At 36.7% G+C, this 27,957-nt stretch overlaps 1 pseudogene; it reads right to left on the bottom strand.

Annotated features, from left to right (window-relative positions):
* On the bottom strand, positions 1-27,436 carry LOC112586653 (annotated as a pseudogene).
* Positions 27,437-27,957: the final 521 nt, after the last annotated feature.

Raw genomic sequence — 27,957 nt, forward strand, 5'->3', positions numbered from 1 at the left:
GAAAAGGTTTTCTGTGCAGAAACAGTGGTTGTCGGATTTTGAAGTGGAGATGCAAAAGCCAAGGATGGAAGAATAAATCTATACACAGGGATTCCTTTCAGATTCATTTCAGCTGCAAACACAGCATAATAGACCTGAATACAGATACAAAAGCGCTTCATTCTGGGAAACTGAACTTCGTTCTGGAGATCCGTTTTCTCCTATTTTTAAATTTATATTATTGTGTTAACTTAGGAAAATTATGTAATCTTGTTAGAATTCCTGTTTAATTCTTAGGAAAAAAATATCGAGAGATTTTAAGGTATACCAGAACTCAATACTTGAATATGAGCTATTCTTACCTTTGTTTTCAAAAGCTTCTGAGATTAATTTTTGTTTGTGAACTGCAATATTTATCCCTTGAGATGGGAATGGCAACCACTCTAGTTTTGTTGCCTGGAGAATCGCACAGACAGTGGAGCCTGGTGGGCCACAGAGTTACAGTCCACAGAGTCGCAAAGAGTTGGACATGACTGAGCGACTAACCACATAGAGTATTTATATAGCAGACATATCTCATAGTTCATTTCTTCTGTGGATTAATTATCGATGACTCTCTCAAATCCTTAATTTGTGCCCAGTTTAAATGAGATAAAAATAAAGTTTCAATGTTCCAAAACTTACTCATGGAGAGAAATTCTGCTTGAGTGTGCGCCTGCTGGTGTTTAATATCTGCCTTCTACACGCCCATCATTTACAGCTATCCACCATAACCTCGACAATGTACTGGATCCCACTATATACTTTTTTTTTTTTTTTATACCCAGATGACCTTATTTGAAGAAATTCTGCTCTCTTCAATATTACAGATAAGAAAAGTTTCAGAGATCTCCAAAGCTTTCTCACACCACACAGAATTTAGAAACTAAAGGATTCAAGCATACCCACTGCCCAGTGTGGGTGCTGATGCTTGTGTGAAAGCTACTGTGCCCTGCCAATTTGAATGGATGCTGTAGTGTCAGGAGAGCACATTAACATAGATCTGTGCCTGGAATCTCACCATTTTAGACATTTTAAGGAAGATTGGGTATGTCTTTCTTGACTGTTATTAAGCATACTACTACTTCAGTAAAAGAGAGGAACAAATAGCTCTTGCTTAGAAACGACAAAGAAGAAAATGATTTGCATTGTGCAAAATACCCTTCTACATCTTTCAGTTTTCAGAAATGTAATAAACATATTATGAATTCTTTATTGTATTTATTAATATATCAAAAACTTCCTTAAATTTATTTTACTTTTCTAATATACTACTATTGAGTGTGGTCTTCTTGATTTATCTTTTGTCACTTGGGGAAATAATTCTGACTTAAAGAAATACATTAATGTCTTTGTCTTACCTGCAAATGTCTGAGGAGAAGAATTGCAATACCCGGGTCTTCTCAATAAAAGGTGGAAATGAAGCTGCATCTGTTTAAAAGTTGAGCCAGTGGCAAGGGATTAGATGCAGTTTGTGTCTTAAATCAAGAAATCTTGATTCCAACATGCTTGATAGAAATATAATATGAACTGTAGCAATTGTACATGTAATTTTTTGAACATAAATTTATTTTTCTCATTCCTTTCTCTTTTATTAAATTTTATGTTGGATCAGTTGATTAACCATGTTTTGTTAGTTTCAGGAGTATAGCAAAATGATTCAGTTATACATACACATGTATCTATTCTTTTTCAATTTCTTTTCCCATCTAGGTGAAAAAAGAATATTGAGTAGCGTTCTTTGTGCTATACAGTAAGTCCTTGTGGGTTATCTGTATTAAACATTAATAGTGTGTATATGTCAATCCCAAATTCCAAATCTGTCTCGCCCTCCAACTTTTTCCCTTAGTCACTGAAGTTCATTGTCTGAAGTCTGTGAGTCTGTGTGGTAACTTCATTTGTATCAGTTTTTTAAGATTCTGCAAAAAAGCAATATCACATGATCCATGTCTTTGTCTGATTTACTTCACTTAGTATGATAATCTCCAGGTCTATTCATATTGCTGCAAATGGCATTATTTCATCCTTTTTAATAGCTGTAATATTCTGTTTCATATATGTACACATTTTCTTTATCTGTTGATGGACATTTAGGTTGCTTCCATGTCTTGGCTATGGTAAGTAGCACTGCAATGAATCCTGGGCTGCATATAACCTTTTAAATTACATTTTTATCCAGTTACATGCCCAGGAGTGGGATTGCTATATCATATGGTAGCTCTATTTTTGGTTTTTTAAGAAAGCTCCATACTGTTTTCCATTGTGACTGTTACCAATTTAAATTCCTACCAACCAGTATAGGAAGATTTCCTTTTCTGCACATCCTCTCCAGCATTTATTGTTAGTGAATTTTGGGGTGATGGAGTCTGACCATTGCGAAGTGATACCTCATTATAGTTTTGATTTTCATTTTTCTAGTAAATAGTGATTTTGAGCACATTTTAATGTACTTCTTGGCCATCTGTATGTCTTCTTTGGAGAAATGTCAACTTAGGTCTTTTGCCCATTTTTTAATTTTTTTATATGTATATATAGAGAATATGAGCTGTTGAAAACTTTGGAAATTAATCCCTCATTGGTTGCATTGTTTGAAAATATTTTCTCCCATTGTGAGTTGTCTTTTAATTTTGTTTATGGTTTACTTTGCTGTACAAAAGGCTTTGAGTTCAATTATGTCCTATTTGTTTATATTTCTTCTTATTTCTATTTCTCTAAGAGGTGGCTCAGAAAAGATACTGCAGTGATTTATGTCAGAGAGTGTTCTGCCTATGTATTACTCTAAGAGTTTTATAGTATTCAGTCTTTAGTTATTTAATTTGTTATTTAATCCATGTTGAGTTTATTTGTGTATGGTGTTAATGTTCAATTTCATTTTTTTACATGTACTTGTCCCATTTTCTCAGCACCATTTATTGAAGAGACTGTCTTTTCTCCATTGTACAGTCTTACCTACTTTGCTGTACATTAATTGGCCATATGTGTGTGAGCTGTTTCTGGCTTTCTACCCTGTTCCAGTGATCTACATTTCTGTTTTGGTGACACTACCATTCTGTTTCGGTGACTGTAACTTTGTAGTACAGTCTGAAGTCAGGGAGCCGTGATTCCTCCAACTTTGTTTTCCTTCTCAAGATTGCTTTGGCTATTCAAGGTCTTTTATGTCTCCATACACATTTAAAAATTTTTGTTCTAATTCTGTGAAAAATGCCATTGGTAATTTGATAGGGATTTCATTGAGTCTTTAGATTGCATTGGGTAATATAGTCATTTTAACAGTGTTGATCTTTGAATACCAGAATGTGATACATCTTTCCATCTGTTTGTGTCATCTTTGATTTCTTTGTTTTAACTTATGTTCTTTTTCATTCTAATTTTATTGATTTGAACTCTCTCCCTTTTTCTTTCCTTGATGAGTTTGGCTAAAGGTTTATCCATGTTGATTCTTTTTAAAGAACAAGCTTTTAGTTTTATTGATCTTTTCTATTTTTTTTTCCTTTTTGATTATGATTTGTTTTCTTCTACTAACTTTGGTGTTGTTTGTTCTTCTTTTTCTATTGCTTTAGGTGTAAGGTTAGGTTGTTATTTGAAAATTTTCTCGCTTCCTGAGCTGCCTTTGCTTCTTCCCATAAGTTTTGGATCATCATGCTTTTATTTTCATTTATCTTTACGTGTTTTCTTTTATTATTATGCTTTGATTTATTCAGTGATCTATTGGTTTCTTGATAACATGTTGTTTACCTTCAACCCATTTGTGTTTTTTCAGTGTTTTTCTTGAAGTTGAATTCTAATCTCATAGCATTGTGGTCAGAAAAGATTCTTGATATGATTTCAGTTTTCCTAAACTTATCAAGGCTCACTTTGTGGTCCAGCCTGTGATCAATCCTGGAGAATGTTCCATGTGAACTTGAAAGGAATGTATATTCTGCTTCTTTTGGATGGGGTGCACTATAAATTAAGTCCATCTGGTCTTTCTTTTAAGGCTTGTGTTTCCTTTGGTCTTCTGTCTGGATGATCTGTCCATTGCTGAAAGTGGGATGTTAAAGTCCCCCAGTATTACTGTGTTACTGTTTATTTCTCTTTTTATGGCTGTTAGTATTTGATTTATATATTAGGATGCTCCTATTTTGGGTGCAAGTACATTTGTAGCTATTACATCTTCCTTTTGGATTGATCCCTTGATCATTATGTAGTGTCCTTCTCTGTCTATTGTGAAAGTCTTTATTTAAAGTCTGTTTTGTCTGATGAATGTTGCTACTGCAGCTTTCTTCTGACTTCCATTTGCATGGATACCTTTTTCCATCCTCTGACTTTCATTGTGTATGTGTACTTAGATATGAAGTGGATCTCCTGTAGACAGTATACATACAAGTCTTGCTTTTGTATCTATTTAGCCAGTCTACGTCTTTGGTTGGAGCATTTAATCCATTACATTTAAGCTAATTAGCAATGTCTCTTCCTATTTCTATATTCTTTATTGTTTTGGATTTGTTTCTGTAGGTCTTTTTTCTTCCCTTTCTCTTTTGTTCTGTTTTCTTGTGATTTGATGACTAGCTTCAGTGTTGAATTTGTTTTTCTTTTTTGTATGTGTATCTACTGTAGATTTTCAGTTTGCTGTTACCATGAGGATTTGATATAGCAGTCCATACATAAACAAGGTTGTTTTAAGTTGCTGATGTTTTAATTTCAAGTACATTTCTAATATCCTGTATTTGTGCTCCCTTATTCTCACAATTACTGGTTTTGATAGCATATTTTGCATATTTTTGTGCAGATGATTTCCCTTCTTACTTTTTTTGCCTTTACTGGTAAGCTTTTCCATTCTTAATTTCTTTGTTTCTAGTAGTGAATTTCAGTTAGGATTTGTTGCAGATCTGGTCTGGTGGTAATAAGTTCTCTGTAAAGCTTTTGATTTCTCTGTTGCAACTGAATGATAGTCTTCTTGGACAGGGTATTCTTGGTTGTAGGTCCTTCCCTTTTATCACTTTGGATATATCATGCCACTCCCTTCTGGCCTGCTGAATTTCTGCTGAGAAATCAGATGATAATCTTATGGGAGTTACCCTGTATGTTATTTGTTGTTTTCCCCTAGTTGCTTTTAATGTTTTTCTTTGTCTTAAATATTTGTCCATTTAATTCCTGTGTGTCTTGGTATATTCCTCTTTGGGTTTATCTTGCCTGAGACTCTCTGCACTTCCTGTACTGTACTCACTGTCTTCTTTCCCATGTTAGGGAAATTTTGGGCAATTTACATTCATTTTTCTCTCTCTTTTCCTGCAGAAACTCATATAAACATGAATATTGGTGCATTTAACTTTGTCCCAGACTTTTAGACTCTCTTCATTTCTTTTTATTATTATTTTTCTTTATTCTGTTCTGCTGCAGTGGTTTCCACCATTCTTTTAGTTCACTTAGCCATTCTTCTGCCTCAGTTACTCTACTGTTGCTTGCTTCTAGTGGATTTTTCATTTCAGTTACTGAATTGTTCCTCTCTTTTTGTTCTTTTGTTTTTCTAGGTATATTAAACATTTCTTACATCATCTTGATCTTTTTATGAGATCTTGTATCATCTTCACTTTCATTATTCTGAATTCCTTTTTGGGTAGATCACCTATCTCCATTTCAATAAGATGTTCTTCTAAGTTTTATCTTGTTCCATCATCTGGGACATATTCTTCTGTAACCTCATTTTGTCTAATTTTCTGTGATTGTGATTTCTTTTCTGTAGGCTTTAGGATTGTAGTTCTTTTTGCTTCTGCTGTCTGTCCCATGGGATAAGACTATCTGAGTCTGAGAGGCTTGCACAGGCTTCCTGGTGGGAGGATTTTGTTCCTGCCCACTGGCAGGTAGAGCTGTGTCTAGTCTTTTTGGTGGGCAGAGCTGTACTCAGAAAGTCTGTGTGCTGGTGGATGGGGCTGTGTTCCTGCCTTGTTGGTTGTTTTGGATGAGGTATCCCAGCACTGGAGCCTACAGGATGTTGGGTGGGGCTAGATCTTGGGGAGGAAATGGTATTCACCAGAACTTCCTCTACTAGTTGTTTTTTTTTTTTTTTTTTCCAGTTTGTGGAAAATAATTATACCACCTGGCAGGTACGGAATTTGGTTTCATTGTGATCGGGACTTTGCCCCTCCTTCTGTCTTGTTGTGGTTTTTTCTTTGTCTTTGGATGTAGAGTATTTTTTTTTAGATGATTCTAGCATTTTGCTGATGTTGTAGATGGTTGTTGAGCAATTACTTGTGATTTGGGTGTTTTTGAAAGAAGGGGTGAACTCACACTCTTCTGCCTTGCCATCTTACTGCCAGTTGATTCAGAAATTTGAATACATGTAATTTTTAAATCCTCCAATAGCCACCTTTTAAAATGATAAAAGTATCAGTTATATTTAACCCAGTATATCCAAAATAACATAATTTTACACATAATCAATATAAAATTAACAAAATACCATGTGTACTTATGGCACATTTTGGTTTGTACTAACCCTATTTCAAGTACTTAATATGGACAGGTGACTAGCTGCTACCTTATTCAACAAGTCTGTATACTGTCCACATTCATTGGTATTCAATTTTGTATCAGATTTTCCCACTGTTTAAAAATAAATGAGTTTTTTTTTTTTAATGGCCAAATCACCTGTTGTTAAAACTATGATTGTTTTCCTACCCTATCAGTAGAGTGGCAATTTCCTTACTTTGAGGTTCCTTTACATGTCCTTTTGGTAAATGTTGTTCTTACTTTTGACTGTGATTCATTCACCTACACTTATGGCTGATTAACATTTTTAAAATCATTTTTTGAAGTTCTCTCTCTAAGCAGGATTTCATGCAAATAGTTTGAAATTGTATACATCAAAACAAAAAAAAAGCATTTGATGAGTTTATTGAACCCCTACAATGGTTATTATCCATGGTACACATTGAATATAAGAAGAAATAACTAGATAATTTCCTCCATTTACTCCACAAATGAGTATCAGCAAAATGAGCCACTGCTGAATGTGTTTGTTCAAACAGTAAGACCTAGCCTTCAATTATGAATACCACATTCTTTTTCTAGTAACAGTACCAACTTTGGAATCTTCTTACATTTCACTTATAACAGAAAATCAGTAAACTCGATCCTGCCTTTAAGATAATGGGCTATTGAAGATTAGCTTAAATGCCCAGATGGGTCTCTAAATGGGATTGCCTACAACTGCCTTCCCAACACCTTAAACATTAAAGGAAAATAACACGTTGAAAAGCTTTAAATATCATCAAAGATTCTGTCATAATGATACCAGCAATTACCATGTGTCATAACCCTAGGATTGTGCATACTAGCAGGACCCCTTTTTTTTTTTAATACATTCAAGTGTAAATCAGTATTTTAATTTTATACTTCTTGAAGCTTATTGGTGAAGGTATAGTAAGTACTTCTTTCATGCTAACAACATTGGAATCTTTTCTGTTTCTTTACCCTCTTTTCCTAGTGTGTAACCAACAATCTGTCTCAAAGAGATTCCATCAGAATCCTTGGTCTGCCCAATATACCTCTACTCCTAGTATTTTTACTTCTGTTTTTCTCTTAGATACTTTTAACTTCATGATTTCTTCCCAACTCTAGTTTAGAATGTTCATTTTTGCATGTTTTTTCATGGTTGGTAACAATATCCAGTACAGGTATGTATTGGTTAACACATATATAACCTTATTTTTCTTGCTACTGTTGTCCTTTTCTCCGTAATTATGATCATCTTATTCAAAATAGATGGCTCCCCTTGCAAGGTTACTGATTCTTTTTCATATTGAAACCTCCACTTGGATATATGTTTTACCTTTTATAATTATGTTGATTGTTAAATTCTTTCAGTTTTAAATTATTATCTACACAGTATGTACAATAGATGTGAACAGTAACTACTAACCAATTTACTTCTGTGACCAGTAAGTCAGTTAATTAGTCTTTACAAAGCAAACATTTCCCTAGGAATGCAGTAATGGTTTATCCTTAGTGGTTAATCTTGAGACATTCCATCAAATTAGATAGTTACTATTACTTTGCCAATAAAGGTCCATCTAGTCAAGGCTATGGTGTTTCCAGTGGTCATGTATGGATGTGAGAGTTGGACTGTGAAGAAAGCTGAGTGCTGAAGAATTGATGCTTTTGAACTGTGGTGTTGGAGAAGACTCTTGAGAGTCCCTTGGACTGCAAGGAGATCCAACCAGTCCATTCTGAAGGAGATCAGTCCTGGGTGTTCTTTGGAAGGAATGATGCTAAAGCTGAAACTCCAGTACTTTGGCCACCTCATGCGAAGAGTTGACTCATTGGAAAAGACTCTGATGCTGGGAGGGATTGGGGGCAGGAGGAAAAGGGGACAACAGAGGATGAGATGGCTGGATGGCATCACCAACTTGATGGACATGAGTTTGAGTGAACTCCAGGAGTTGGTGGTGGACAGGGAAGCCTGGCGTGCTGCGATTCATGGGGTAGCAAAGAGTCGGACATGACTGAGTGACTGAATTGAACTGAACTGAACTGAAGCCTGTATAGGAATTGAGACTCTGAATTATGTTTTAGGGATACAAAGATAGGTAAAAGCATCCCTATGCAGAACATTGTCAGCATGATGGTAGATTTGTGGGAGAAAGGAGGGGGTTTCATTGTGGTATTTTTACAAAACAAATACCCTTACCTGTACCATTAATCATGTCACAAAAACTTGCCCAATAGGAGAGATGCGTAAGGTGGGGTTGGGGGGGAGGCGGAAGGAAAGGAACATTCGCATTCCAAGAGCACCATCTCACATTAATTTGTCTTTTATGGTTCAAGTGGTGGGGGTGGGGGTTTAGTTACTAAGTTGTGTCTGACTCTTACAGGAGTCTGTAGCCTGCCAGACTCTTTTGTCCATGGGATTTTCCAGGCAGGAATACTGCAGTGAGTTGCCATTTCCTTCTCCTGGTAATCTTCCTGACCCAGGGCTTGAACTTGGGTCTCCTGCATTGCAGAGAGTTTCCTACATTGCAGGTGGATTCTTTACTGACTGAGCCACCAGGAAAGCCCTGCTGCTGCTGCTGCTGCTGCTGCTAAGTCGCTTCAGTCGTGTCCGACTCTGTGCGACCCCAGAGACGGCAGCCCACCCGTCCCTGTGATTCTCCAGGCAAGAACACTGGAGTGGGTTGCCATTTCCTTCTCCAAGGAAAGCCCTACTTCTGCTAAAGTAATAAACATTGATTAGACTAGTTGTGACAAATGCTAAATTTAAGAAATACTCTAAATCATTTGGAGAAGGCAATGGCACCCCACTCCAGTACTCTTGCCTGGAGAATCCCATGGATGGAGGAGCCTGGTGGGCTACAGTCCATGGGGTCGCTGAGAGTTGGACACGACTGAGCAACTTCACTTTCACTTTTCACTCTTATGCATTGGAGAAGGAAATGGCAACCCACTCCAGTGTTCTTGCCCTGAGAATCCCAGGGACAGGGGAGCCTGGTGGGCTGCCGTCTATGGGGTCACACAGAGTTGGACACGACTGAAGCGACTTAGCAGCAGCAGCAGCAGCAGCAGCAGCTAAATCATTTGGTCTATGTTTTGTTAGAAGTTTTCATCTTGCTGAGGTAAATGAAGTGCCTGATACTATTAAGTGGCCAGATTATAAAATAAAAACTGATAAATTTTGTTAGGAACAACTTGGAGCAGACCAAGTTCTTAAACATTTTTTGAGAAATATTTATTAGAAATTTAGATCTCTGTTTAGGATTAAACTTCTGTGTTCCGATGGGAGAAGTAGATTATTGCATAGTATATTGAGTGTTCAACTGAATAGGAGGAAAATATTAAGTAGGTAACTGATGTAAACTCAGTATGAGGGAAAAGAGAGGAGCGTGGAGGAGCAAAGAAGCAGATGTTTGATCAGAAGTGACTGTAGATAATGTAGATATCTATGGAAATGTAGATAATCAATTTATACTGTTCCCCTCTTTTAACTTTGCATGAACTGACATTAAAGTAGAATGGAGTTTATTAATTTATACTCTGGTATTTTCATGAAATATACATATAACTGGAAACAACACAGTCTCAGCCACTTTTTGGATGGGTTTTTCACCCTCCTAACATATCATCCCTTAAGATGTCAAGGCAAGCTGTTGCTTCTATTTGAAACACAATAAGCTGTCAATCATGCTAAATCTTGCCATGGTCAGTTAAATTAACCTTATCTTAACCTTAAACTCATGTGAAATTCTTATTCCAATTAGGAGCACTCAGTAACTCCTCAAAACCTCTCTGTAATATTGAAATTAAAGAAATGCTCACTGTACTCAATATATGAACACTGATATGATATCCCATAAAATGAGCATTTAGATGTGTTTTTTCCCTCCATTAGATTTTCCTGTAAAAAAAAAATGTGACTATGGACTCTGTAGGTGAAAAAGGAATGTGAGTAACTATTTAACTGTTTTATGCAAATTTTAGATAGGAACTCAGTGTGAGGTAATGCTTGCTTAATTAATAAAAATGTTTCATCTCTTGATTTTGATTATTCTTTGTCACAAAATCACTGATCTAAAGCTCATTTTAACTTTGAGGAGAAAAGTCTTTTTCTCCTTGGCATTTATTGGGGTTCTTCCTATTTTAGACATACGACAGATTAGATGTACTCCAGATAAGCAGGCAGGAGTTAGAGCAAAGTAGGAAATTGTGCCTATGTGAACATATCTCATTCTACTACTGCTTCACAGAATATGTGCTGTTTATTTTCAAGTTCAATATGTCAGTTTTAAACAGGAAATAATAATTCCATTTTTATAATGATAGGCTTTTTTAAAAAGCTGAGTTATTTTAAGAACATGTGGAAGAGGAAAGTCATAAAAGTTGTGGCATGGATTCATTAAGCTTCTGTCTTTATAGGCATGTTTAGTCATGTCACTGGAATGAACAATAATTTTATTTCGTGCTCAGTAAAAAAAAACAACAACTATATTTTCCTAGCTCCTGGATGATGAGTTGACATATTGATATTCTTCCTTTTAATTTGCTGTTATGTAATTGAAGTGTGCATGAAAACTCTGGTTATGCAACACAGATAAAAGCAGCCCCTTTAGATTTCTGTATGTAAGAGACCTGTTCTTAAATTAGGTGAACTCTCCAGTGGGGCTGATACTCAGCAGCTATGTACCCGTGTGACCAGTCATCACAACTAAAAGGTTAGTGCCTGATAGACCAGGAGTTTCTAGGGCTCCTCTGTTCCAGGTTGGTGGCAGAGGCAGGCAGCTCTGTTCCATAGGTTGGTGCCTGTGTCTTACCAGTAGGTAAATAAGTTTCTTGCCTGCCTTAAAGCATCCTAGTCACACACACACACACACACACACACACACACACACAACTTACTTTGCCTGTATACTTACTTTTTGCCTTTATATGTGTCAATTATGGCAACTTTGCTTATGTCATCTTTCCCATTGAAAACTTTATGAACTCCCATCTGCAGTGTTGTTGTACTGAAGAAATACATACAAGAAAAAATTACTTCTAAAACAATCCATGCTTTCCAAATTATAAAGTAGGTAATTAACTCACTTTTGCATTTCTCAGACACTGGCTGTTCACAATTATTTTATATGATTTGAAAAATATAGTGATTAATTTTTAAAAGTACTGATTTTTAATATTTTATAAAAACAAGATATAAAAAGTGCCTAGAAATAAGTGCTAGATGCTGAGATAAAGGAAGAAAACAACGATCAGAAGCTGACATGATCCAACTCCAGTACTCTTGTAATTAGGCCAGAAAGGCCATTTTGACCACTAGTCCTATTATATTGAGGTGAAGGGATAGTTAACAAAACCTATGAGAATTATGACAGCTTTCCTGAAGTTTTCTCAATATTATGATCTATATAATATGTGGCTACTAAAATTTAGGTACACAAAATCAAAAACAGAATTAGCCAAGGAAAGAATTGAGTATTTTAGGTAAATAATAATAACTGAATTTATTATCCTTTAAGGCTTCTATACTTAAATTGATATATAATCTTGCAGTACTAAAAATCATCTCAAGTAAGATAATTAAAGAATATAACAGATATATAATAAAGTGCCAAATGAATTCATATTCAATTTTTAAATGCAGTTATCAACTTGTTCTTTTCATGGCTCAAAACATTAAACTATAACTAAGTACATCACCAAGTTCACATCTTCTTAAATTTCCTATATGTCACTTCATGACATTTGTAGATGTTTTTATCAACTAACTCTATGAAAATATGACATTGCTGATTTATCCTTCTTGTTGTGTAGAATTTCAGGTAACTTTTAAATTTACATTAAAACAAACTTGAAGGAGGTCTAGAGAAGGAAGAATGGTATGATGAATACATTTCATATAAAAACTGGGCATTCAACTTGATTGTGCATAGATAGAAAACCAAAGTCAAAAGTGTTCAAAGTTTTTCCACCCTACAACTTAATTTTAGACAATTTATATATTTGTCAAAGAATGGAAACTTGATTAAATGTTAGTTTAATTTTGATTAGTAATTCAGACAAGTAAATTTTCCCAGCTAGGAAAGATAAAACTATGTGAGATAGACTTTGAAATAGCGAGAATATTTATTAGGGTTAATACACTAATACGGTTAGCACACTAAATAATAAAACTGTGAATTGCCAATGCCATTATATTTATCTGGTGAAAGTCCAATAATATTGACATTTATATTGTTACTCACAGGATAAAATGAACCAACTGTAGTAGTAGGGTATGGAACCAAATGCAAGAATGGATCCTTATAGGCCCACTAGTATATATAGTTTTTTTAAAGTTCTCTTTTGAAACATGAGAATTTGACTTTTTGATAAGTGAGTTGAGTGTTCAATTCACTTTTTAAACTTTTAAAAGTGACTTTTAAGAACTTAGAGTATGTACTCTGAGATCAGAAATACGATTGACACACTAAATGATAAACTTATGAATTGTCAATGTGATTATATTTATCCAGTTAAAAGTCTAACAGTATCAAGATTTATAATTGTTACTCACAGGATAAAACACACCAACTTCGGTAGGAATAGAGTATGGAATCAAGTTCAAGAATGGATCTGTATATCCCCACAATAGTTCTTTCAAAGTTCTCTTTTGAAACAGAAGAATTTGACTTTTTGATAAGTGACCTAAGTATTCCTTGAATGTATCTGGATAGAGATGTGATGCAGCCTGAAAAAAAAAAAATCATGGTTTAAGACACCAACTGCAGTATCACTTTCTTAACAAATATAAATACAAGAATTAAACTAAATAAAACAATTTCCAGCTATCTCTAAAATGACTGCCAAATCTAGCCAGGACTAAAGTATATTATTTCTTCATCTCTTAATGATTACATTTCTCTGTGGTTGTGTGGGCCACAGGAAGAAGAGTTTCAAAGTTCAGTCCTACTTTTTGACAAATTTTACTTATTTATTTCATTAGTGATTTATTTTGGCTGTGCTGAGTCTTCATTGCTGTGCATGCTTCTCTCTAGTTGCCTTGAGCGGGGCCAGTCTCTAGTTGTGGTGCACGGGTTTCTCATTGTGGTGGCTTCTCTTGATGCAGAGCATGGGCTCTCTGGTGTGCAGGCTTCAGTAGCTGAGGCATGTGGGCTCAGTGGTTGCGGCTCCCCAGCTCTAGAACACGTGCTCAGCAGTTGCGGTGCGCAGGCTTAGCTGCTCTGAGGCATGTGGGATCTTCCTGGACCAGGGATTGAACTCATGTCTCCTGCATTATCAGGCGGATTCTTTATCACTGAGCCACCAGGGAAGCCCCATAAATCCTTTTTAAAATGATACACTCTAAGTGGTCTTCTAATCAGTCTTCAGTTGTTTATTCTATCATCTTGTCATCTTTCCAAATGATCGTAATTCAAAATAATAGCACAAGAAAGCATTTTTATAAAAATGAAAACAAAAGATATCTAATTGTAGTTTTAATCATGGGTTCTAGAGGATTTCAAAATCAGTAATTTTGATGTTGTCTACTCACTGCTACTTCATTGGAATGCGAAGTCAAGTGGGCCTTAGAAAGCATCACTACGAACAAAGCTAGTGGAGGTGATAGAATGAATTCCAGTTGAGCTATTTCAAATCCTGAAAGATGATGCTGTGAAAGTGCTGCACTCAATATGCCAGCACATTTGGAAAACTCGGCAGTGGCCACGGGACTGGAAAAGGTCAGTTTTCATTCCAATCCCAAAGAAAGGCAATACCAAAGAATGCTCAAACTACCGCACAATTGCACTCATCTCACATGCTAGTAAGGTAATGCTCAAAATTCTCCAAGCCAGGCTTCAGCAATACGTGAACTGTGAACTTCCAGATGTTCAAGCTGCTTTTAAAAAAGGCAGAGGAACCAGAGATCAAATTGCTAACATCTGCTGGATCATGGAAAAAGCAAGAGAGTTCCAGAAAAACATCTATTTCTGCTTTATTGACTATGCCAAAGCCTGTCACTGTGTGGATCACAATAAACTGTGGAAAATTCTGAAAGAGATGGGAATACCAGACCACCTGACCTGCCTCTTGAGAAATCTGTATGCAGGTCAGGAAGCAACAGTTAGAACTGGACATGGAACAATAGACTGGTTCCAAATAGGAAAAAGAGTACATCAAGGCTGTATATTGTCACCCTGCTTATTTAACTTACATGCAGAGTACATCATGAGAAATGCTGGACTGGAAGAAACACAAGCTGGAATTGAGATTTCTGGGAGAAATATCAATCACCTCAGATATGCAGATAACACCAACCTTATGGCAGAAAGTGAAGAGGAACCAAAAAGCCTCTTGATGAAAGTGAAAGAGGAGAGTGAAAAAGTTGGCTTAAAGCTCAACATTCAGAAAACGAAGATTATGGCATCCGGTCCCATCACTTCATGGGAAATAGATGGGGAAACAGTGGAAACAGTGTCAGACTTGATTTTTCTAGGCTCCAAAATCACTGCAGATGGTGACTGCAGCCATGAAATTAAAAGACACTTACTCCTTGGAAAGAAAGTTGTGACCAACCTAGATAGCATATTCAAAAGCAGAGACGTTACTTTGCCAACAAAGGTCCGTCTAGTCAAGGCTATGGTTTTTCCTGTGGTCATGTATGGATGTGAGAGTTGGACTGTGAAGAAGGCTGAGCGCCGAAGAATTGATGCTTTTGAACTGTGGTGTTGGAGAAGACTCTTGAGAGTCCCTTGGACTGCAAGGAGATCCAACCAGTCCATTCTGAAGGAGATCAGCCCTGGGATTTCTTTGGAAGGAATGATGCAGAAGCTGAAACTCCAGTACTTTGGCCACCTCATGCAAAGAGTTGACTCATTGGAAAAGACTCTGATGCTCGGAGGGATTGGGGGCAGGATGAGAAGGGAACGACAGAGGATGAGATGGCTGGATGGGATCACTGACTCGATGGACGTGAGTCTGAGTGAACTCCTGGAGTTGGTGATGGACAGGGAGGCCTGGCGTGCTGCAATTCATGGGGTCGTAAAGAGTTGGACATGACTGAGCAACTGAACTGAACTCACTGCTACAGCCAGGTTGAGAATGGTGAACGTGTCATCCTCAGTTCCAACTGATAGCGAGGGTTCAAAGGTGGCGCCATTGGGCTGCAGGAAAGAGACCATGTGGCTCTCAGAGTCCTGGTTTATATTTTCCTTGGCGAGATAACGAACTCTGAAAAACAGGAGGAACTAAAACTCAAAACTGTTGTTTCAAATGAATGTCATTCATTTTAACAGAAGTTAAAATTCACAATAGTTATTCAAATGAACATTAATTCTCAAATGCTATTCATTTAAGCAGCGATTATTGAGTACATAAATTATGTCAGAAATTAGGCTAAACAAGCAGATTAAAATGATAAATAAGCCAATGCTGAGCCTCCAGCAAATTAGAGAAGAGGAATCTTAGGTGTGCATAGCAGAGGAGAAGGAATATGTGTCATTATAGGAGTGTACACAGGTTCTGTGAGAAAATATGGAACAGTACAAACTCGGGCTATGGATTATGGTGGGGATAATGGACAGGATACAATTCCATATTAAGTGTTCCGAGTGACAAAAATAAGCTTAGGTAAAATGAGATAGAAAATAGCATGTGTTAGGTAAATGTGTTATTTTAGTAATTCAGATGTTTCAATATGGTTGGTTTAAGGAGTAAGGAGAGTGGTGGAAATAAAGTGATTAAAATAGGTAAGATCTGGACCATAAAAGGGTTGCATCCCATAATGAAATGTTTAGCTTTTATCCTGAGGGTGAGGAGAAGAAAGAGTTTTAAACAAGGGAATTGTTAGAGCATGTTTTCATATAAGAGAAAGACTGTTCAAAGTGCACAGACTTTCCTATATTGGCTTTTCCATATTTTCCAACGTTTTAATGAGAATTAAAGATGCTAAGTGAAATATACTTTCTACTTTACAGATCATTTCCCCTCAATCCCTGCCCCATATATTGTTAAACTTATTACACCTAAGCTTGTCGCTCTAACACCTCTAGGCAAAGTACCATTTACCTTTAGGAAAGAGATCAAGGGTGGTTTTAGGGGGAAAACTCTTTTGCAAGTAAAAGATATTTAGTGAGATGAAATAAGGTATACATTATTCATTGCTCTATCATAGAACATCTATTATGTGAGGTTATAGTAGATCTCTGTTGTTATCTGACTAAGGTAAACACTGAAAAAACATGAAACTGAAGTGTGGAAACAAAAATAAACCAGAGAAAACCTGACATGATTTCAATCAGGTATAATAAAATTGTAAATTCCTGTAGGATAGGTATTATGTGTGTTTTGTATGCCCACGCAGTATCTGGTAAATGGTAATTTCTTGGTAAATATTTAAGAATGAATAAATAATGGTTCATATTCTTTAAAAAGTGAATTAACAAAAATATAGAAATATATCTTATTTCTAATATAATTTCATTAAAGCTTTATTGTTCACTCTTCTTGGAGTACTGCAGACACAGAATACAAAAATCTAAAACAGCAGCCAGGATAGTCTATTACTACTCAATTATTATTTCCTCTTAGATAATTATATTTTAAACTTAGATTACATATTATTAACATTTTACTGTTACAATACTTTAGTTTTCAGGAAGATTTATATATGTATAATATTTGAAATAATAGCAAAATAGTTTTGACCCAAATTGTTTTCTTAGTTGTAGTTATAACACTATACCAGTAGATGGCAATCACTAAGAGAAAAATCCTTTAAACTGAGGTCTGTGTTTAAAATGTACTTTTCTTTAATATAAATTTATTTATTTTAATTGGAGGCTAATTACTTTACAATATTGTATTGGTTTTGCCATATATCAACATGAATCCGCCACGGGTATATACGTGTTTCCAATCCTGAACCCCCACTCCCACCTCCCTCCCCATACCATCCCTCTAGGTCATCCCAGTGCACCAGCCCCAAGCATCCTGTATCATTCATCGAACCTGGACTGGTGATTTGTTTCTTATATGATTTTATACATGTTTCAGTGCCATTCTCCCAAATCCTCCCACCCTCTCCCTCTCCCACAGAGTCCAAAAGGCTGTTCTATACATCTGTGTCTCTTTTGCTGTCTCACATACAGGGTTATCGTTACCATCTTTCTAAATTCCATATATATGCATTAGTATACTGTATTGGTGTTTTTCTTTCTGGCTTACTTCACTCTGTATAAGAGGTTCCAGTTTCATCCACCTCATTAGAACTGATTCAAATGTATTCTTTTTAATGGCTGAGTAATACTCCATTGTGTAAGAGAACGTAATCACTCAATTTTGGTTTAAAAATTAGACTACATATAGGTTCTAGAAAGTGTTGGTTAATGAGATCAAAGGGAGGAGTTCCTCTCTACTTTAGCCCAAGATTGGTTTCTGTGTACTCCTACGAAAGCAGAGGAACTTAAAAAAAAAAAAAATTATATTGGATCTGAGAATATTCTGAAGGAATTAATCAGGTCTTCAAAGAATTGGTGTAGATTGGAATAGACATAAGTAAGATCTCAAAGTAGATAATTTTATTCTTTGACCCATGTCACATCCTGCCAGAGTTTCATCAACTTCACATTAGCAGCCAAAGCTAAATAAGCCTGTGCTTTGAGGAGGGAGATCCTTCTCCACTGGAAAAGGTTGGTTTCCATTCCAATACCAAAGAAGGGCAGTGCCAGAGAATGTTCAAACTATCACACAATTGCACTCATTTCACATGCTAGCAAGGTAATTCTCAAAATCCTTTAATCTAGGCTTCAACAGTGCATAAACCAAGAACTTCCAGGTGTACAAGCTGGATTTAGAAAAGGCAGAGGAATGAGAGATCAAATTGCCAAGATCCGTTGGATCATACAAAAAGCAAGGGAATTCCAGGAAAACATCTACTTTTGCTTCATTGACTACACTAAAGCCTTTGGCTGTGGATCACAACTAATTGTGGAAAATTCTTAAAAAGATGGGAATACCAAACCACCTTACTTGCCTCCTGAGAAACCTGTATGCAGGTCAAGAAGCAACAGTAAAAACCCAGCATGGAAAACTGACTGGTTTAAAATTGGAAGAGGAGTACATAAAGGCTGTATATCATCACCCTGCTTATTTAACTTACATCACAGCACATCATGCAAAATGCTAGGCTGGATGAATCACAAGCTAGAATCAAGATTGCTGGGAGAAATATCAATAACCTCAGATATGCAGATGACACCACCCTAATGGCAGAAAGCAAAGTGAAACTAAAGAGCCTCTTTATGAAGGTGAAAAAGGGGAGTGAAAAAAAGCTAGCTTAAAATTCAACATTCAGAAAACTAAGATCATGGCATCTGGTCCCATCACTTCATGGTGAAATAGATGGGGAAAAAATGGAAACAGTGACAGACTATTTTCTTGGGCTCCAAAATCACTGCAGAAGTTGACTGCCACCATGACAGTGACACTTGCTCCTTGGAAGAAAAGCTATGACAAACCTAGACAGCATATTAAAAAGCAGACGTATTACTTTGCCACCAAAGGTCCCCCTAGTCAAAGCTATGGTTTTACCAGTAGTCATGTTCAGATGTGAGAGCTGGATCCATAAAGAAGGCCTAGTGCTGAAGAATTGATGCTTTTGAACAGTGGTGCTGGAAGACTCCTGAGAGTCCCTTGGACAGCAAGGCGATCAAACCAGTCAATCCTAAAGTAAATCAACCCTGAATACTCATTGAAAGGCCTGAGGCTAAAGCTCCAATACTTTGGCCACCTGATGTGAACAGCTGACTCATTGGAAAAGACCCTGATGCTGGGAAAGATTGAGGGCAGGAGGAGAAGGGGGCAACAGAGAATGAGATGGTGGGGTGGCATCATTGACTCAATGGATTTGAGTTTGAGCAAACTCTGGGAGATAGTGAAGGACAGGGAAGCCTGGCTTGCTGCAGTTCATGGGGTCGCAAAGAGTTAGACATAACTGAGTGACTAAACAACACTTTTCCTCCACTTCCAGTTTCAACTGTATTCAGGATTTAATTGATGGAAAAAGCTATTAGCTTTTCCTGAAATGTAACCAGTAATTTTCCTATTATTTAAGGCATCGCAATTCATGGGGTCGCAAAGAGTCAGACACAACTGAGCGACTGATCTGAAACAGACACTATGTAGGAGGCAATGGCACCCCACTCCAATACTCTTGCCTGGAAAATCCCATGGATGGAGGGGCCTGGTAGGCTGCGGTCCATGGGGTCGATAAGAGTCAGACACGATTGAGTGACTTCACTTTCACTTTTCACTTTCATGCATTGGAGAAGGAAATGGCAACCCACTCCAGTGTTCTTGCCTGGAGAATCCCAGGGACGGGGGAGCCTGTTGGGCTGCCGTCTATGGGGTCACACAGAGTCGGACACAACTGAAGCGACTCAGCAGCAAACAGAGCGACTCAGCAGCAAACAGACACTAAGAACTGTTTTATTGACCTATTGAGACAAAATGACTCATAGTTAATCATAAATTCCTTTAATATTGTTCAGTTCAGTCACTCAGTCGTGTTCGACTCTTTGTGATCCCATGAGTCGCAGCATGCCAGGCCTCCCTGTCCATCACCAACTCCCAGAGTTCACTCAACTCACGTCCATCGAGTTGGTGATGCCATCCAGCCATCTCATCCTCTGTCGTCCCCTTCTCCTCCTGCCCCCAATCCCTCCCAGCATCAGGGTCTTTACCAATGAGTCAACTCTTCACATGAGGTGGCCAAAGTACTGGAGTTTCAGCTTTAGCATCATTCCTTCCAAAGGAATTCCTTCCAAAGGAACACCCAGGACTGATCTTTAGAATGGACTCGTTGGATCTGCTTGCAGTCTAAGGGACTCTCAAGAGTCTTCCCCAACACCACAATTTAAAAACATCAATTCTTCAGCGCTCAGCTTTCTTCACAGTCCAAATCTCACGTCTAAACATGACCACTGGAAAAACCAGAGCCTTGACTAGATGGACCTTTGTTGGCAAATTAACGTCTCTGCTTTTGAATATGCTATCTAGGTTGGTCATAACTTTCCTGCCAAGGAGTAAGCCTCTTAATTTCATGGTTGCAGTCACCATCTGCAGTGATTTTGGAGCCCCAAAAAATCAAGTCTGACACTGTTTCCCCATCTATTTCCCATGAAGTGATGGGACCAGATGCCATGATCTTAGTTTTTTGAATGTTGAGCTTTAAGCCAACTTTTTCACTCTCCTCTTTCACTTTCATCAAGAGGCCTTTTAGTTCCTCTTCACTTTCTGCCATAAGGGTAGTGTCATCTGCATATCTGAGGTTATTGATATTTCTCCCAGCAATCTGATTCCAGCTTGTGCTTCTTCCAGCCCAGCGTTTCTCATGATGTACTCTGCATATAAGTTAAATAAGCAAGGTAACAATATATAGCCTTGACGAATTCCTTTTCCTATTTGGAACCAGTCTGTTGTTCCATGTCCAGTTCTAACTGTTGCTTCCTGACCTGCAGATAGGTTTCTCGAGAGGCAGGTCAGGTGGTCTGGTATTCTCATCTCTTTCAGAATTTTCCACAGTTTATTGTGATCCACACAGTCAAAGGCTTTGGCATAGTTAATAAAGCAGAAATAGATGTTTTTCTGGAACTCTCTTGCTTTTTCGATGATCCAGCAGATATTGGCAATTTAATCTTTGGTTCCTCTGCCTTTTCTAAAACCAGCTTGAACATCAGGAAGCTCATGGTTCACATATTGCTGAAGACTGGCTTGGAGAATTTTGAGCATTACTTTACTAGCGTGGGAGATGAGTGCAATTGTTCGGTAGTTTGAGCATTCTTTGGCATTGCCTTTCTTTGGGATTGGAATGAAAACTGACCTTTTCCAGTCCCGTGGCCACTGCTGAGTTTTCCAAATGTGCTGGCATATTGAGTGCAGCACTTTCACAGCATCATCTTTCAGGATTTGAAATAGCTCAACTGGAATTCTATCACCTCCACTAGCTTTGTTCATAGTGATGTTTCCTAAGGCCCACTTGACCTCACATTACAGGATGTCTGGCTCTAGGTGACTGATCATACCATCGTGATTATCTTGGTCATGAGGATCTTTTTTGTACAGTTCTTCTGTGTATTCTTGCCATCTCTTCTTAATATCTTCTGCTTCTTTTAGGTCCCTACCATTTCTGTCCTTTATTGAGCCCATCTTTGCATGAAATGTCCCCTTGGTATCTCTAATTTTATTGAAGAGATCTCTAGTCTTTCCCATTCTGTTTTTTTCCTCTTTCTTTGCATTGATTGCTGAGGAAGGCTTTCTCATCTCTTCTTGCTATTCTTTGGAACTCTGCATTCAGATGCTTATATCTTTCCTTGTCTGCTTTGCTTTTCGTTTCTCTTCTTTTCACAGCTATTTGTAAGGCCTCCCCAGACAGCCATTTTGCTTTTTTGCATTTCTTTTCCATGTTATATATATAGAAATTTATTGTTTGTGTACTTTAGTTGTAAACTAACTTCTCTTTTCAACCCTAACCTCTTTGCTTCTCCAAGTACATCAATTACACCTTACTCATTTACTTTTATCCCTTAAAGAGAGAGGTTCACACCTCTAAGAATAAAATATATATTAACTGTCACCTATCAGAGCAAGACTAGGAGAGGAGTCAGTATTGTGTTTGTTTTTCTGTACCACAATTAGTATCCTTTAAAGTCAAAGCATAACCTCTCCAGACAAACAAAAAATTAAACAAAAATCATGGTAAGTTCTCAAATTCTAACAACTATTATCTTTTCTTACATGCCATCAGTTCACTCAGTTCTGATTTTTAAAGTTATGCTTAGATGCTTATTAAGTTATATGTGAATTCTAGATTTTCAAATGCACATATCGTAGCTACATCATTTTTTTTTTGAAACTAGATATTTACATAGGCTTTTGATAATGACATAAGAACTGTAAGACTCTGAAAAAAATAAAAATTTTTTGAAGGTAATTTTTTTTTCTGTAACAAAGAAAACCAGATAATCTCTGAAAGAGTTGTGAATAGTCATGGGCATATGCCTGGAGCTAGGACACATGGGGATAGTTGCTAGGACAGAGTGACACTACGGCAGTCCACAGCCTACATTATGTGTCCTAGCAGCAGGCATCCCCTCCCAACTACTCTTGCTTCATTATATTTGAGTGTGAGTTTTTGATATAGTTGTTGATATAGAAATATATTAATGCACGGAAAGGAAAGAAATTATGTAATTACAGACTACCTAAAACAAGTAAATAAAACTATAAATTAGAGGAAACTATTGAAAATATGATATTTTGTACCTAACCATGGCATATAACTAGTTGAAATTATTCTTGAGGAACAATAAAAATTTTTATAACAAATGATACAGCAGGACTTAACTCTGTTCCCATATGGGCACCATAAATAGATTCCTAATATCACGATAAAATTAGTGTTTTTGGCACCTCTGGCCCCCCTTTTCTTTGATAGTTAGAAAAAACAGTCTATAATTTAGATAGAAATTTACTCAACAGTGTAAGAGTTACTAATTCTCAAGTTTGTATAAATCACAACATATCCCCTGGTTTCAGTTTATTTAATTTAAAATTGAAATGTTCTGGCTAATTATTTTCCCCTAGTTCTAATAGTCTAATGTTTAGTTCAGAAGTATGTTGAATTATTAAGGCATATAAAATATTTAGTCTCAATAGTGGGTAAATTATAAGAATGAAACTATTGAATAAGTAAAAACACCCTTAAGAGCTGGAAAATAGTTTGAAAAGAAATCCTTAGCAGGTTTTGTGGTTATGTAAAAACTGTGGTGTTGGAGAAGACTCTTGAGAGTCCCTTGGTGTGCAAGGAGATCCAACCAGTCCATCCTAAAGGAGATCAGTCCTGGGTGTTCATTGGAAGGACTGATGCTGAAGCTGAAACTCTAATACTTTGGCCACCTGATACAAAGAATTGACTCATTGGAAAAGACCCTGATGCTGGGAGAGATTGGGGGCGGGAGGAGAAGGGGACGACAGAGGATGAGATGGCTGGATGGCATCACCGACTTGATGGACATGAGTTTGAGTGAACTCCGGGAGTTTGTGATGGGCAGGGAGGCCTGGCGTGCTGTGATTCATGGGGTCACAAAGAGTCGGAAACGATTGAACGACTGAACTGAACTGAAAATCAGTTTAATGTTGAGGTTCTCAAAATTGAGTATGTGTTGAAATCCTCCAGAATATTTGTTGAATTCATTACTGGGGCCAAAACTTGGAGTATCTGATATGTTTGATAAGGTGGGACCTGAGAATTTGCATTTCTCCCTAGTTCCTAGGAGATGCTGATGTTACTGGTCCAGCAGTCACACTTTGAGAACACTCTTATAACTCACACTTTCAATTTTAGGATTTAAAAATACTCTGGTTTTACATTTTTTGGATAGATTTTTTTCCCTATTTAACATGCAGATTTTAGAACTATTTAGAATATATGTCACAAGTAAAACTCCTATAGCTTCTTAAATGTATGGCAGTTAATTGATGCTGGTAAACTCATAATAAAATATGTATTTCTTATCAGCATTGTATCTTTAGGGTTTTAAATAGGCAGAAACAAATATTTCAATGTATATTAATGGCAAGAAAGTAACGAGTATGTTTCAATAAAACAACATTTGTCAAATGAAAGCTTTTTCAGAAATATGTATGATCAAGGGAAGAGTGTCACTTTTTGTGGGGACTCACTCACCTGTATGTGTAAGGACCCCTTTGCTTGACTTTAATTTTGCTGCTATCAACTGCCACTTCCTCTGGATTCTATATATTGAATATCCAGAATTGTCTATAAACATCTGTGTCTGTTTTAAACCAATTTTTTAAAGCAATTGTACCTTCTTCAAGGATAGCTTCCTGTGAAACAGAAAACAACTTTGGGTTATTTCTTTGTGGTCAGTATGGGCATTTGTGGGAGTTGCAAACCTTTAATTATCCAGTGAAAGGACTAAACTCAAGTATCTTTTCATGAGAACCTTGGCAACCTGCCACATGCTTACAATAGAAATGTTTTCAGCACTTGAGATAGCAGTCTCTTTTAGTCAACATTTTATAAAGAGAATCATGTGATATTGTAGACATGTCTGGTGATTGTAAGGCCAACCATTGGCAAGCTTTAAAGTGACCTTATGACAGTATTGTGAAAGCTTATAATACAATTATTAAGAAAATTTTATCAAAACTTTTCCAAAAAGTTCTTATCAGGTCAAACATTAACTTCTTTTTTGCCCTCTGTGAGTTGCTCTGAGGAAGGAAAGGAAAAAAATCTAATGGTATTGAAGCTTTTTCACTTTTCTTCAGAAGCTGGATACTTGAGAAAGAAATCACTTAACATTTGTTAAACTAAGGAAAACACAAATCTGACTTCTCCCTTCAAAATCCTGCTCAGTATGGCTTCCCTAATTCTCAATATGTTTATAGCAACATGTTAGTACATATTTCCAGAAACTTCAACAGTCTAATTCATTACATTTAGGTTACTACATTTTAGATAAAAGGGCAAATGAAGGTTTCTTATTATTCTTTGTGAAATCCATTAAGAATGTTAAGTAAGAATCATGGATGTTCCTTGTAGTAACGATATACAAATAGAGAAAATATCAATGACAGAATCAGAAAACCCTGCTTTAGAAATCTCTCCTGTGCTACAGGAGTTGAGACTATAAAGAGTCACCAAACCCTCAATTTCATTATGTGTCAATGGAGGGAGTTATCATAGATGCTCTCCCAGGTTCCTTCCAAGGCTTTCACTCTCTGAGCAGGGAAGCCCAGGAAGCTCTAGTAGCTAATGAATACAAAGGTGACTTTGTAGCAGACAGTGTTTCCAATTAAGTACCTTGGAAGGAATACATACCCAGGTGTGAAGCTTCAGTTTATCTTAGTCCTGGAGGAAGAGGGAGAACAGTGTTTCGCACAAAATAAGCATAAAAACCTCATGAACACAAGGACAATCTGACTTTTCATTCACCAGGAAGCATCAGTTTCTAGAAGGAAGGATCAGGAAGGGATTTTGAACATTGACACATTTTCTGGGAGAGCATGCCGAGGCTCTGAGAAGCCTGGTGTCTGGCCAAGGGTCACCGGGGCAAACACCTAGAGGTAGAATCATGACAAGGATCCTAGGCTCTGGCCCTTTGTTTACTACACTTCTACTCTGTGCTTTTACTAATTTTTTTTGTTTCTGTCATCTCTGAACTTGGTTGATAGTAGTCAAATTAAGTTTCATATCTTCAGGATACTTTACTTATTGCTTAATGGAGAGAATAAGGGAAATTTCTTAGAGATGAACAGAGTATCAGCTAAAATGCCAGTACAAACACCTATCCTTTTACACAGGGTACATTGCAGGCGCTAAAGCTTTTTGAGACTGTCTTACTTTTTATAAGCAATTATCCTTGAAGAACTTTTTCTTTGCTCCTAAAAAGTCTTTATTTCCGTAGCAAACCCCAAATTAAGACAAAATTACTACCATTCTAAATGTAAAGATGTTTACCCTAAATGATCAGGATGTTATAGCTGGAACCTATATGGAAACTGAAAGCTATGTTAGTTTACCCATTTTGAGAGACTTTATAAAGAAAAAAACATACACCAACATACACACATACATATGATTACTTTCACATTATAGAATCTTAATAACTAATAAATTTAGTATTTATCATGTACCTCTCAAAACATATATTTTATTTCAGTTCTTAATGAGAGGAGCTCAATATATATTCATGGAACTGAAAAGGCACTGTGATAGAATGTACTTGGCAGGACAGAAAAATCCCTTGCTATCATGTTTGTGCTTTTCATATCAAAACACATTGTAAGTGTATCATGCTTTTATTCTAAACTCCATGAATCATCTTGTCTTCTTTGTTCATCTGGAGATACTTAATTTTTCTTTAATGAGAAAGTTGAAACACCAAGAGTTTAAATGAATGCATTGAATTATCAGCTGTGAGAGTTAGGGTTATCTAACCCCATCCATGTTTTTTAGAGGTAGAAGTGAGTCCTAGAGAAACAGATGTCTTCTTCAATATTGTATGACAATTTAGTGGTGGATAATGGAATCAGGTATTTTAGTCCAGTCTTATGTAATTTCTAAACCACCACAGTTTGTTCAGAGAGCAAGAGAAAAAATTTTGAAGCGGTCAGAATAGGAATGCCTTCTGATCCTAACACTACCGTATGTACTAGAAAATGGTATTGGCTTACTTGAGTACTAAGACTGATTTTATCATAAGTTCCTTTAATTTTAAAGCAGCAAAAGTTTGTACATCTTTTGTGAATTTAAGAGGTTTTGTTTTTATTTTTTAAATTGTTAATTGGAGATTAATTGATAGACCTGGATTATCTGGTCTATTTTGCAAATGTTTCATTAAATTTAAAGTACAAAGGTGGTAATTATGTGTACAGCAAAAGTAATATAAGATCCTCTCCCTTAGCCAATACGTACATCAGTATCTTTCCCTTACTTTAAGTATTGAGACTATCCCAGCCTAGTAAGGAGATCAAACCTGTCAGTCCTTAAGAAAATCAATCCTGAGTATTCACTAGAAGGACTGATACTGAAGCCGAAGCTCCAGTACTTTGGCCAACCTGATTGGAAGAGCCAACTCATTGGCAAAGACCCTGATACTGGGTAAGATTGAACACAGAAGGAGAAGGGGACAACAGAGGACAAGATGGTTGGGTTGTATCACCGACTCAATAGACATGAGTTTGATCAAACTCCAGGAGTTAGTGAAGGACAGGGAAGCCTGGTGTGCTGCAGTCCATGGTGTTTCAAAGAGTCAGACATGACTGAGCCACTGAACAATACCAACAAAACCTTAGTAATGAGTAGATTCCAGCCAGATGACTCTAACATGGCATGGTCTCCAGCTGAGTTGAAAGCCATTTACCTTGAAACTTCTTTTTGCTCCATTACATTGAAAGCTGATTTTTGAGAGAATAGTATCTTCTATCTAGTCACATGGTCACTTGATTTTTGCTTTTATGGGAAAATGGTACTCATCCACATGATAGGTAACTTTAGTGTAACTGTTAAAATGTCTTTGATATCTTCCTATGCATGAAGTATATAGAATATATATATATAAAATATGTATAGTCCCATTTTTCAAGGAATTTACACAGTAATGAGGGATAGAATCATATATAGCAGATTTTAATCCATGAGTAGATATCCTTAGCCTACTCCCAGCCTGACCAAGCACAATAACTTTATTACTCAAAGCCTTGATTAAAGTGGTTAATAAAGAAATAGATGCTATGAGTTTGATCCCTGATTTGGCCACATTCTAAGCATTTAACTTGTGCAGGTTACTTAATTTCTTTGTACCTCAGTTTCCTTATCTGTAAAATGGCTGTAATAATATTAATATTAGGTTGAACTAATACAACTAGCATTTTTGAAAGTCAAAATCAGTGGAATATGGTGAAATT

This window comes from Bubalus bubalis, chromosome 8, assembly GCF_019923935.1.
Source record: "Bubalus bubalis isolate 160015118507 breed Murrah chromosome 8, NDDB_SH_1, whole genome shotgun sequence".
Taxonomy (NCBI): Eukaryota; Metazoa; Chordata; class Mammalia; order Artiodactyla; family Bovidae; genus Bubalus; species Bubalus bubalis.